This window comes from Cajanus cajan, chromosome 10 (assembly GCF_000230855.2).
Source record: "Cajanus cajan strain Asha chromosome 10, NIPB_CcT2T_4, whole genome shotgun sequence".
NCBI lineage: Eukaryota > Viridiplantae > Streptophyta > Magnoliopsida > Fabales > Fabaceae > Cajanus > Cajanus cajan.
Window position 1 is genome coordinate 34,456,157 of NC_138526.1, and position 14,491 is coordinate 34,470,647.

Below are 14,491 nucleotides of genomic sequence, written 5' to 3' on the forward strand. Positions count from 1 at the left end.
TTTTTAATCAATATATATAATTTTACTATTTTGATTTTTTCAATCAACGTATACAATAAAGAAAAAACACAAAAGATAAACATGCATAGTAAAAATTTTATTTTATCAAAAAACTTTTTATTTTAATATATTACATTATATATGTGAATATTAAGACATATATATATACATATATATATATATATTATAATTAAACTTTTTTAAAAAATTAATTCATTATTAAGAAAAAAAAATTTATTACATGAGAATTAATTTCTTTCAAAAATTTGATAGATATAAAATAAATAAACATTTTTTCTGAATCTATATTTTTATTTTATTAGAATATAATTTTTATTTTTTAAAATATATTATTTTTTTAGATAAAAAATTATGTATATGTCAAATAGTAGTGGGGCAAGTGCCCACTATTCCAAATGTACATCCGTCCCTATATATATATATATATAATATAGGGGGTTATAATTATACCAATGTAACTTTTATTAAGTATTATGTTGTTCAATAACTTTATATTAAATGTGTATTTTGTAAATCCAACCGTTAAATTGAAAGTTCATATCACTTTATAAGTGTATATCAAATTTTGTTAAAATTGAACAACAACTGGAAGGTAATCAAATTGTTTATATTTTAGTGTATTTTAAAATGAATATATGACATCAATTTTGTTTTATAAAAATGAAGTATCAAACCATCTTGGATTAATATAAAGTTTTGTATATATAATCTTTGAGAGATATGAACTTTCAATCTAACAGTTGGATTTACCAAATTCACATTTAATATAAAGTTATTGAGCGGTGTAATACTTAGTAAAAGTCACATTTAATATATATATATATATATATATATATATATATATATATATATATATATATATATATATATATGAGAGGGTTTATAATTACATCAGTGTAAATTTTACTAAGTGTTACACAACTCAATAATTTTATATTAAATGTGAATTTTGTAAATTTAACCGTTAAATTGAAAATCTTTTACTGTTAAATCATATATACAAAATGTTAAATTAATCGAAGATGATTTCTTATAAAAACAAAATTAAATCTGTCAGAAAATTTATATTTTTGATGAGAAAATTTTTGTAGGAAAAACTATATTATTGATGAAATATTTTAGAAAAATTTATATTTGTCGAAAATGTAAGAACTGGTTTTAAATTTGATATGAAAATATTATGATATAATTAGATAAGATTTTAAGTTAGTATTTTATTAATGGTTGATAATTAAAAAATAAAACAAGGATAAATATATTTTTTGAATTTTATATGTTTGATTTAAGATAACTTACAAAATAACTCTTGGTAAAGTTATTCCGCTCAATAACTCATCGTGTGTGTTGAATTTTATTGATCCAATTAATTGTTAATTTAAAAATTATTAAATTTTACTAATAATTAATATAAAAAAATTAATTAGTTTTGGAATAAATTATTTTCTAATTAACAATATAATTAAAACATTAATTATTTTAAATTATTTAACTAAAAGCTTATTGACAATTTACTATATGATCTTAATATTTTTGTATAACTAATACTTGGTTTTAAATTTGATATGAGAATATTATATATAATTAGATAAGATTTTAAGTTAGTATTTTATTAATAGTTGATAATTAGAAAATAAAACAAGGATAAATACATTTTTTTTTGAATTTTATATGTTTGATTTAAGGTAAATAAATATATTAAATTAATTAATAATTTATTTAAAATATTAAAATAATTTATAAGTATGTAATAAATAAATATTTATAATTTTATAAATTATATTATCATTATAAATTAAAAAATTTAAATAATTTAAATTATAATTTTAAATCGAAATAAGTAGATGTTAATTATAAAAGTAAGTACATATAAATAAAGAATAACTAAATATATTATTATTATTATTATTATTATTATTATTATTTGTAATATAAAATTATTATATATTATTATTATAATACAGATATGAGATTGTATATTTGAGGATGACTTAAATGAATTAATCTGTACAAGTTATACTGACAACATACATATACATTTCGGTAGCTTACTCATCAGAACTTCACAGTTAAGCTTGCTTGACCTGGAGTAGTACAAGGATGGGTGACCTTCTGGGAAGTTTCCCAGAAATTGCACAAGTAAGGATAAAACATGCTAAACAGTGAAATATCGTGAAATAAAATCCTTGAAAGGCCAAATATGAGGATTGTTACATTAATAAATTTATTAAAATAAAAAAAAATTATAATTTTTGACTGTTAAAAAAAGGATTGTAATATTAATTTAGAGGCAGTTGGTGCGACAGTTGATGAAAGGGTCGCAATATTAATATAGAGGCATTTGGTGCGACAGTTGATGAAACGGTCGCAATTCCAATTTTGCGACGGTTTGTGCAACGGTTCTGATAACCGTCGCAAAATTGCCTGGTGACGGACGACTCTGCAACGGTTCCCAAACCGTCGCAATGTTGTCTTTGCGGCAGTTATAACCGTCGCAATGTAGGTCATATAACCGTCGCAAAATCGTCATTTTCTTGTAGTGATATATCCTTTTGTTCTCTTCAAATAGCACATTACACGCTTTACTGCTTTCCAATGCTGCATCCCAGGATTACTTAAGTATCTGCCCAAAACTCCCACTATAAATGCAATATCGGGACGAGTACAAACTTGAGCATACATTAGACTTCCCACAGTTGAAGCATAGGGAATCTTTTGCATCTCATTTCTTTCAAGGTCATTATTAGGGCATTGTTTGAGGCTAAATTTGTCTCCCTTGGCTATAGGGGTATCTCCTGGTTTACTATCTTTCATGCCGAATCTATCTAAAACTTTATCGATATAGTTCTCTTGTGATAACCTTATGATACCATGAGAACGATCTCTTAGTATCTTAATACCTAATACAAAAGAGGCTTCACCAAGATCTTTCATTTCAAAGTTCTTTGTTAAAAATCTCTTGGTTTTGTGCAATAAGCCTATATCGTTGCTGGCAAGCAGTATATCATCGACATATAACACCAAGAATATATATTTACTCCCACTAAACTTATGATAAACACAATCATCAACTATATTTGCCTCAAAACCATATGAGGTAATAACTTGATGGAACTTGTGATACCATTGATGGGAAGCTTGTTTGAGACCATAGATGGATTTCTTTAGTTTGCATACCATGGACTTTGAGTCACCAGACACAAAATTTTCTGGTTGCATCATATAAATCGTTTCTTCAATGTCACCATTTAGAAACGCAGTTTTAACATCCATTTGATGGAGCTCTAAATCATAATGAGCTACGAGTGCCATTATTATTCTAAAAGAATCCTTTGAAGAAACCGAAGAAAAGGTTTCTTTGTAATCAATACTTTCCTTTTGAGTGAAACCTTTAGCAATTAAACGAGCCTTATATCTCTCGATATTACCTTTTGAATCCCTCTTGGTTTTAAATATCCATTTACAACCAATAGGTTTCACACTTTCAGGTAATTCAACGAGATCCTAAACATCATTGTCTTGCATAGATTTCATCTCATCCTTCATGGCATCAATCCACTTTTGAGAGCTAGAACTTTGCATAGCTTGACAGGAGTTGATTGGATCATCCTCTGTTAAACCAATGCCATCCTCATGTTCTTGAAGAAACACAATGTAATCATATGGAATTGCACTTTTCCTTTCTCTAGTGGATCTCCTTAATGGCACTTCTTGAGGTTGTTGAGCTTGCTCTATAGGTATTTGAGGGAGAACCTCAATATTGTCCTGTGTTGGGACAATGTCAGGAATAACTCCATGATTGTCACCTATTACTAGGGTAGGTACTGGAATAGTAATAGGCACGAGGACTTGATCACTGTCAATGACAAGTTTTTCCTCAAAGACAACATTTCTTATGTTCTCTTCCTTCCCAAACTCAACATCCTCAAGGAATCTCGCATTCCCCGTCTCAAAGAATGATCTAGTAGTGGGATTGTAAAATTTATAGCCCCGAGAGCGTTCAGGATAACCAACAAAATAACATCTAACAGTCCTTGACTCCAGCTTGCTTTCATGTAGCCTATAAGGACGCGCTTCAGCCGGATAATCCCAAATGTGTAAATGTTTTAGACTTGGCCTTTTACTCGTCCATAGCTCATAAGGAGTTTTGTTAACTGCTTTACTTGGTACCCTATTTAGGATGTAGACTGCAGTCTTAAGCGCTTCTCCCCACAATGACTCTGGTAAGGAAGAATGACTAATCATACTTCTCACCACTTAAGAGTCCTGTTTCTACGTCTGCAACACCGTTCATGCTTGGTTTCCCAAGCATAGTATACTGAGGAACGATGCCACATTCCCTTAGGAAAAACGCAAAAGGCCCTGGACGTTGTTCACCTGATCCATCATATCTACTGTAATATTCACCACCACGATCAGATTTGACGGCCTTAATTTTCTTTCCAAGTTGAAGCTCAACTTCAGCTTTAAAAGATTTGAAAACATCTAGGGATTGGGACTTCTCATGAATTAAAAATAGGTAGCCGTACCTTGAATAATCATCTATGAACGTAATGAAATATTGTTGTCCATTCCAAGATGCCGTAGGGAATGGTCCACAAATATCTGTGTGAACTAATTCCAAAACGTCCTTAGCCCTTTCGGCACCTAATTTTCTAGAATTTGTTTGTTTACCCTTAATACATTCAACGCAAACCTCAAAGTCTAACAAGTTAAAGGGTTCAAGAATCTCATCCGACACAAGCCTATGAATTCTTTGTTTAGAGATATGGCCTAAATGCTTATGCCATAAGGTGGCTGAGTTCTCATTTATTTTACGCTTTGTACCACGAGAATCAATGTTAAAATTTTCTTTATTGGAACTAACTACATCTAGTAAGTATAAATTATCAATTAAAGAACCAGAACCGACAACATTTAAATTTTGATAGAGGCTAAATTTATTATTTCCAAATGAACAAGAAAAACCAAATTTGTCCAAACTAGAAATAGAAATTAAATTCCGCCTAAAAGACGGTACAACAAAAGTCTCAAATAAATCCAAATGAAATCCAGTTTTTAACTGTAATCTAAATGTTCCAATAGCCTCCACTGTGACCTTGTTGCCATCACCCACATATATAAATCTTTCATTATCACTTGGCGGTCGGCTCCAAAGGCAACCCTACATGGATACACTAATGTGAGTAGTAGCACCAGAACAAACAAAAGAGAGAAAATTACCTTTCTTTACACGCCAAGAGGCGTACTTGGGACACTCTTTTTTCATGTGCCCAGGCTTCTTGCAGAAGAAGCAAGTAGGTGTGTTCTCATTCTTTTTGACTTTCTTTTGCTGAGAAGTCCTTTCTACAACATCCTTATTATTCTTTCTCTTCCTATTCTGAGAGCTTGACACTAAATGAGCACTTTCAGTCTTTTCTCTTTGTTGCCTTTCCTCCTCTTGCACACAGTGAGAAATCAATTCATTCAAGGTCCATTTATCACTACAAAAAAAGTCAATTTAGCCACCGAAATTAGCGACCGATTTTTTTTCGTCGCTAATAGCGACATAATTAGCAACCGAATTTGATTTGGTTGCAAATTTTATTTAGCGACCGAATTTTTTACTGGCGAAAATCGGTCGCTAAATCGATCGCTAAAATAATAATTATTGATTAAAATAGCAACGGAATGGTTTCGGTTGCTAAAAAAATAAAAAAATTATTATTTATAATAATTTTAGCGACCAAATTAAAATCGGTCGCTAAAAAAATAAAAAATATTATTATTTATAAAAATTTTAGCAACTAAATTAAAATCGGTCGCTAAAAAAATAAAATATTATTATTTATAATAATTTTAGCGACCAAATTAAAATCGGTCGCTAAAAAAATAAAAAAATATTTATTATTTATAATAATTTTAGCGACCAAATCAAAATCAGTCGCTAAAAAAATAAATAAATAAATATTATTTATAATAATTTTAGCGATCAAATTAGAATCGGTCGCTAAAAAAATAAAATATTATTATTTATAATAATTTTAGCGATCAAATTAAAATCGGTCGCTAAAAAAATAAAAAAATAATTATTATTTATAATAATTTTAGCGATCAAATTAAAATCGGTCGCTAAAAAAATAAAATATTATTATTTATAATAATTTTAGTGACCAAATTAAAATCGGTCGCTAAAAAAATAAAAAAAAAATATTATTATATAATAATTTTAGCGACTAAATTAAAATTGGTCGCTAAAAAAATAAAAATATTATTATTTATAATAATTTTAGCGACCAAATTAAAATCGGTAACTAAATATAAATTTTTTAAAAAATTTAGAAATATATTTCTTTTAAATGAAAAAAAATATAAAAATATAAAATATTATTTTTATAATGATAAAAATATTATTGATAAGAAATAAAAATCAATACCCTCCCAATAAAATTAATTTGATTTTTAAAATAATACAAATTATATAATTTAAAATAGATAACTAATATATCATGATGTATTAAAAAATGAGAAACATAATGCTATAAATGAAAATTAAATAATAATCTTTTTAATTGAATCTTTTTTAAAAAAATAGACTAATTTAAATAATAATTTATCTAGAAAATTTATTTATTTTTCTCTTGAGAAATTTATTTCTCTTTTACTATGCTTAATATTTTATTACATTATTAGATAATATGAAAATACATAATTTATTGTGCTTTCCAATTTTGTTAAGATAAATAAATTTTTTTTCATAAATCTTATTTTATTTTCATTATTATTTTTAAAATTGACTTAAACATCTAGTTCAATTGATATAAACACGTTAGTTCCATTAAATTAAAATAATTGGCTTATATAAGGATTAATAAAAATTTATCAAACAAATCTAAAATTGATAAAATATAATTAATGTTCCATTAGTTTAATAAATAAAAATTATAAAATAAATTATATATATAAAAATATACACCAATAACACATGAGATCAATTACTTAAAATACGTTATATCATCTATCTTCGATTATGCTTGTAGTACTTTGGGGTAGATATCGCTTCTTTGAGGAGACATGATTCTATTATTATATATGAATATGATCCCACCATGGGAAACTGATTCAACAACAACCATATTTTGAAATATTTTTATTTTGTTTAATGATAAATTAATTTAATATAGAAATATTTATTTAAAATATATCTAATTATACATATATATTTTAAAATTATATTAAATAAATATGTATATAATAGTTTATCTTAAAAATAAATTCATTTAGATATTATAAAATATTTTATTTTAAACATCAATTAAATAATACCTTGCTACTTATAATTTATTTAAATATTTATAAATGAATATTACATTAACTCCATTGATTATTTTAATCCTTGTCTTTAATTTTATTATATATAAAAATTATTTACCTAATATATTTTGAAATTATTTTCATGAATCTTATTTTATTTCAATTGTTATTTTAAAAGTTAGGCTTAATCATTCAATTCAATTGATATAATCGTGCTAGTTTTATTGTTTAAAAGCAATTGACTTATACAAAAATTAGTAAGAATTTATGAAACAATTATAAAATGAAATATTTTTTAGTAATTTAAAAAAATTATTATCCTTTGATTTTAATTTACTCATAGATGTTCATAGTATTTAACTTATGATATATACACCTCCTTTTTATTACAATTACACCTGCTTTGTTTAAAAAGGCTAAAATTGCTGACAGTAGAGCTCGAATCCATACACATACTTACATGGAGAAAATCTTAAGTCTTCCCCCTTAACTAATTGGGCAAACCACCCTCTGGTTCTTTTTGATCAGTTTTTAATACATCACAATGCGTTTCCTTGCTTTTTTCTCTATCAAATAGAATACGTGACTGTTTTAATAGAGTTTTTTTTTATTCGCACATTTATTTTAAAGTTTCATGTATAAAATTTCAATGCAAATTAACATATTTTATAACTAATATATGGTTTTAAACTTGATATGAAAATATTATGATATAACTTAATAAGATTTTAAATTAGTATTTTATTAATGGTTGATAATTAGAAAATAAAACAAGGATAAATACATTTTCTGAATTTTATATCTTAGATTTAAGATGAATAAATATATTAAGTTAATTAATAATTTATTTAAAATGTTAAAATTTAATTTATAAAAATAATATTTTAAAAGAGAAGTGTTATAATAACACAGGTGTAACTTTTACTAAATATTACATCGCTCAATAACTTTATATTAAATGTGAATTTTATAAATTCAACCGTTAGATTGAAATTTTTTTACTCTTAGATCGTATATACAAAATTTTATATGAATTCAAGATGATTTGATACTTCATTTTTGTAAAATAAAATTGACGTAACATATACATTTCAAAATATATTAAAATATGAGCACTTTGATTACCTTCAAGTTATTGTTGAATTTTAACAAAACTTGATATAAACATATAAAGTGATATGAACTTTCAATTTAACGGTTGGATTTACAAAATTCACATTTAATATAAAGTTATTGAACAATGTAATACTTAGTAAAAGTTATACCAGTGTTATTATAACCCTTCTCATTTTAAAATATAAAAATTATTATTTAAAATTTTAAATTTATAATAGATAATTTAAATTGTATCATAATATTAATTTTAAATAGAAATAAGTAGATTGTTAATTATAAAAATAAATAAATATAAATAAAGATTAATTAAATATAATATAATTATTATTGGTAATATAACTATTAGATATATTATTATATTTTTATAACGGTTCGGATACACCGAAATGAGAGGGATCCAAAGACAGTATAAGTATGAGATTGTATATTTGAAGATGACTTAAATGAATTAATTTGTACTACCTATACTGACAATATGCATATGCCTTTCTGTAGCTTATCTCATAAGAACTCCACAGTTAAGCGTGTTTGACTTAGAGTAATATAGGGATGGGTGACCTTCTGGGAAGTTTCCCAAAAATTGTGTAATTAAGGACAAAATATGCTGAAAAGTGAAGTATTGTGAAATAGAATCCTTGAGAGGCCAAATATGAGTATTTCGTAGCGACCGAATTTGCAATGTCTATAAAATTTAATAAAATAAAAAATAAATTTTTAGCGACCTATTTAGTGACCAATTTATTCGGTCACTAATTTGGTCCCCATACACATTAGCGACCAAAATTATTGCAACCATTTTGCGACCGATTTTAGCAATTTAGCGACCGATTTTGGTGGTCGCTAAATCCAATTTTTTTTGTAGTGATATCTTTCTGAGTATTATAACTCACCTTGAATTGTCCAAAGTGTGTAGGAAGAGAAATCAAAACTAGATGCACGAGCAAGTCATCAGACAACTCTAACTTTAGTGCTTTTAGTTTTGACGCGAGATTAGACATTTCCATAATGTACTCCCTTATGTTTCCTTTACCTTTGTATCTCATAGAGATAAGTTTAGCAAGCAAATTGCTTGCATCAGCTTTCTCATTACTGGTGAAATACTGCTCAACGGCATCAAGGAAACCTTTAGCATTGTGGCTCTCAGAAATAGAGCCCCGAAAAACTTCTGGAATAGATCGCTTCATGATCATCACACATTTGGTTTGAGCGTTCCCACTTTTCAACCTTATCCTCATCCGGGTTTTCCGGATTTGGAGTGGGTTTCTCAGCCCGAAGTGCAAGATCAAGACCATGCAGCCAAGAATTATCTCAACTGCTTCCTTCGAGGCCTTAAAGTTTGTCCCATTAAGCATAGGTATACAATTAATTTGAGCAGATAAGTTAACAGCACTAGCAACAGCAACTGTAATAGAACAGAAAAAAAAATTAATTTAATTACATGCTCACAGTAAAATAAAATAAATAAAACATGCAGATTATTTACATAATAGACCCATTACAAGATACCGAGCACAACATTAATTCTTTGTCTTTGGACATACAAATCAACTTGTTAGTGGTACTCTCAATGCAACGATCAAATATTGACAATTAATTCTGTCAAATAATAGCCTTTCTTTGGACCGACTATTATTCACATGATTGTAACTTTATAATTGTCACATATTTATCATCACAAGCATGTTATTATTTGACCAAATTGTGTCTTCCTTTGGGATGAACACAAATCGCATAAATAATCTCATACTAACATCTATTGTAATTTTTAATCAAATTAATTTCTATAATAGGGATTGCTTTGGCAATATATTACATCAATTTAAATAATTAAAAATTACCTGATAAATTAATTAATAAAGAGGGTCTATAATCTGCCAACATTCGCACTCAAATTTGATATATATAAAAAAAATATCAATTTAAATTTGAACATAATATCAATCAAATTTCAAGAAAATAATTCTTACGCGAATGCCATTAAAAATTCGATAATGTGGAATTCAATATATTAATCATATAATTTTCCCAAATATCATTTAATATAACAACAATGATTTTGACAAAAACAAAAAAAAAATCTCACTTCTGGTGGTACTCAAAAGATCAAACATAATATTATTTTCCCATTTCTGGTGAGAAAAATATTCTTTTATTTCATTGTTGCACAATTAACTCACTTCTGGTGAGAAAATATTTCTTTATTGCATTGTTGCACAATTAACTCACTTCTGGTGAGAAAATATTTCTTTATTGCATTGTTGCACAATTAACTCACTTCTAATGAGAAAATATTCATTTATTGCATTGTTGCACAATTATCTCACTTCCGGTGAGAAAATTAAAAATTCAAAAAATTTCTTCATTTGACAATGTCTTCAGGATCATTGCAAAATTGTTACATATACAAATACATAACATTCACAGAAAAATCTCTTTAATTAAAAATTCAATTTTTAATCGATCTCTTTATCTGTATAATCAATTAAACCAAATTGAAGCAAAAAAATGACCAACGCATTCAAATAAACGTATTATCAATGAAGAGAGAAAATTTTTTTGTAACAATACGCTTTAGAACCCCATAACCTAATAACAACGGCAGCTCTGATACCACTTGTTGGGATAAAATTTTTTAAGCCAAATAGAAATTTTCCATTAATCAATATTAAGAACCGTTGTCTTAGATTACAGAGTTAATGTTAATAATACGTACCTGTATCCATTGATGTTGATCAAAAGGTTGTAGCGGAATAGTCTTTTGGTGCAATGATCTTCCTCAGCCAAATCACTGGATTCCTTGATGGGACTTGATGTTACTCTTCTGATGGGGAGACAAAGACGTGTGTTTCTGATTTGACATATTGGGGACCATGACCATCTTTATGATTTTAAACCTATTAGGGTTCCCATTAACCCCTAACAAGCCAAATCTGGTTTCCACTTATTTGGGCCCATATCAGTTTTTTTCTGTTGGCAGTCTAAAGGCTCACTAAAATTAGATCACTTTTATTGAGCCCAACTAAATGTAAATAACTAATATAAATATTACAAATAATATATGTAGCCCACAATAATTATTAGAAATAAAATTTCTAACAGGAAACAGTAGTTGCGAAGGGGGTGTGAATTGCCTTAAACATGATCACTACCAAATTGCCTTAAACATACATGAGCTGCTAAATAAATATCGTAGGCCTAAATGTGAGTCAAATATTAAATCAATCATGTCAAAAACTTCTTGAGTAATTAACAATTCACCATTGATTATATTGTTGCTCCACCTTTGAGAATAAAAAGTTTACTTCACCCCCATAATGAGCGGCTTAACCATTATTATTATGTGAGTTAGAGTTTTAGTTTTCTAATAATAATAATAAAAATAAAAATAATAATAATAATAATAATAATAATAATAATAATTATTATTATTATTATTATTATGTAATGCTTATAAAAGGAAACATATGCAAATGTATACTAAAACAAGTGAATGAATTGATCAAATTGAATGAAATCAGAATTAATTTATAAAACTCTTCCTCCCTCTATCTCTCGATTTTGCTACGTGAGTTTGTTATCTCACCCATAACAATTGGCATTAGAGCTTGAGAACCTGGCATGGTGATAGTGTGAGTGAAAATAAATATTTGAGTGTGTGAAGAACAAGAGAGTTCTCACTTTATAAAAAAAATAGTTATTATATTTTTGAGAGAGATATGACTATTAGTTACAATGATATTTGGTCTAGTCCCAAGCTAGACAAAAAAATTAGATTATAGCTATTGAAAAACTTTGATGACTACACATTTGAGAGCTCACATTATTTGGATTTTTGTTGTATTGAGATTAGTAGAAGGAGTTGATGATACCACTAGGAGGGGAAACAAGTTGGCACTATCATAGATTCATCAAGGAGTAGATTATTTTATTTTTGAAAAAACTATAAATGCTAGAACTGTCAAAAAAGCATGGAATATTTTGAAGTTTTCATACAAAAGAGTAGAGAAGGCTCAAAAATCCAAGTTACAATCTCTACGTATAGAAGTGTTGGGGGTTATTTTATGATATTTGTTTGAGGAGATATTTTATGAGGGTTATTTTTTATAATGTTATTATACAAGCATACTCCATAATGATGACATATTGTCTGCTTTGGGCCTAAGCTCTCACGGTTTTGCTTTTAGTCATCACCCAAAAGGCCTTTCGATCATTGAGGTATGTTTATGCTATATAAATTATTATTTGTTGTCTTATTTTATCGATGTGAGACTCACTACAAAAAATATGCAATTTATTAGCGACCACCAAAATCGGTCGCTAAATTGCAAAAATCGGTCGCTAAACTTTAATCAGTCGCTAAAACCCTGGTCGCTAAGCTATTTAGCGACTGAAAAATTTTCGGTCGCTAAATGGTTGAAATGATTTTGGTCGCTGAAGTGTATGAGACCAAATTAGTGACCGAATAAATCGGTCGCTAAACCGGTAGCTAAATATTTATTTTTTGTTTTATTAAATTTTATAGACGTCGCAAATTTGGTCGCTATGAACCACTCATATTTGGCCTCTTAAGAATTTTATTTCACAATACTTAAGTTTTTAGCATGTTTTGTCCTTAATTACACAATTTTTGGAAACTTCCCAGAAGGTCACCCATCCCTACATTACTTCAAGTCAAGCACGCTTAACTGTGAAGTTCTTATGAGATAAGCTACCGAAAAGCAAATGCATGTTGTTAGTATAAGTAGTACAAATTATTTCATTTAAGTCATCCTCAACTATCCAATCTCATACTTATATTATTTTTGGATCCTTATTATTTTGGTATATCCGGACCGTTATAAATATATAATAATATATATATATAATAATTATAATACTAATAATAATAATTATATTATATTTAATTAATCTTTATTTATATATATATATATATACTTACTTTTATAATTAAAAATCTACTTATTTCTATTTAAAATTAATTTTATGATACAATTTAAATTATTTATTATAAATTTAAAAGTTTAAGTAATAATTTATATATTTTAAAATCAGAAGGGTTATAATAACACTGGTATAACTTTTATACTAAGTATTACACCACTCAATAAATTTATATTAAATGTGAATTTTGTAAATCCAACCGATAGATTGAAAGTTCATATCACTTTATATGTTTATATCAATTTTTGTTAAAATTAAACAACAACTTAAAAGCAATCAAAGTGCTCATATTTTATTTGAAATGAATATATTAAGTCAATTTTGTTTTACAAGAATGAAGTATCAAATCATCTTGAATTCATATAAGATTCTGTATATATGATCTAAGAATAAAAAACTTTCAATCTAATGGTTGAATTTATAAAATTCACATTTAATATAAAGTTATTGAGCGATGTAATACTTAGTAAAAGTTACACCGATGTTATTATAACCATTCTCTTTTAAAATATTATTTTTATAAATTAAATTTTAACATTTTAAATAAATTTTTAATTAACTTAATATATTTATTCATCTTAAATCTAAGATATAAAATTCAAAAAAAGTATTTATCCTTGTTTTATTTTCTAATTATCAACCATTAATAAAATACTAATTTAAAATTTAAATATAAAAATTCATTTAAAAATAAAGTTATCATAAGTTAGAAATATATATTATAAATATGGATCAAAATAAATAAGAAATTTTAAAATTCATATACTCTAATTAAAAAACAGCCTAAAAATTCAATCATAAAAAAAAATCTCTAAATATTTTTTCACATAAATAACTATTGGTATTAATTATGTAGGAGTGCATATAAATATTTTTTTAATATAAATTAATGACTTTCTCTTACAAAAAAAAGAAAATGGGATTGATACTCAACAAAAATATTATCATCACTTTTAAGCAATTTATAAATTTTTTTAAGTTTTACTTAATGACCGAATAAAATTTCGTCGCTAACTTTAACTAATATTTAGCTACCGAATAGAATTTTGTTGCTAATTTTAACTAATATTTAGCAACCGAATAGAATTACATGGCTAATTGTAACTAATATTTAGCAATTGAA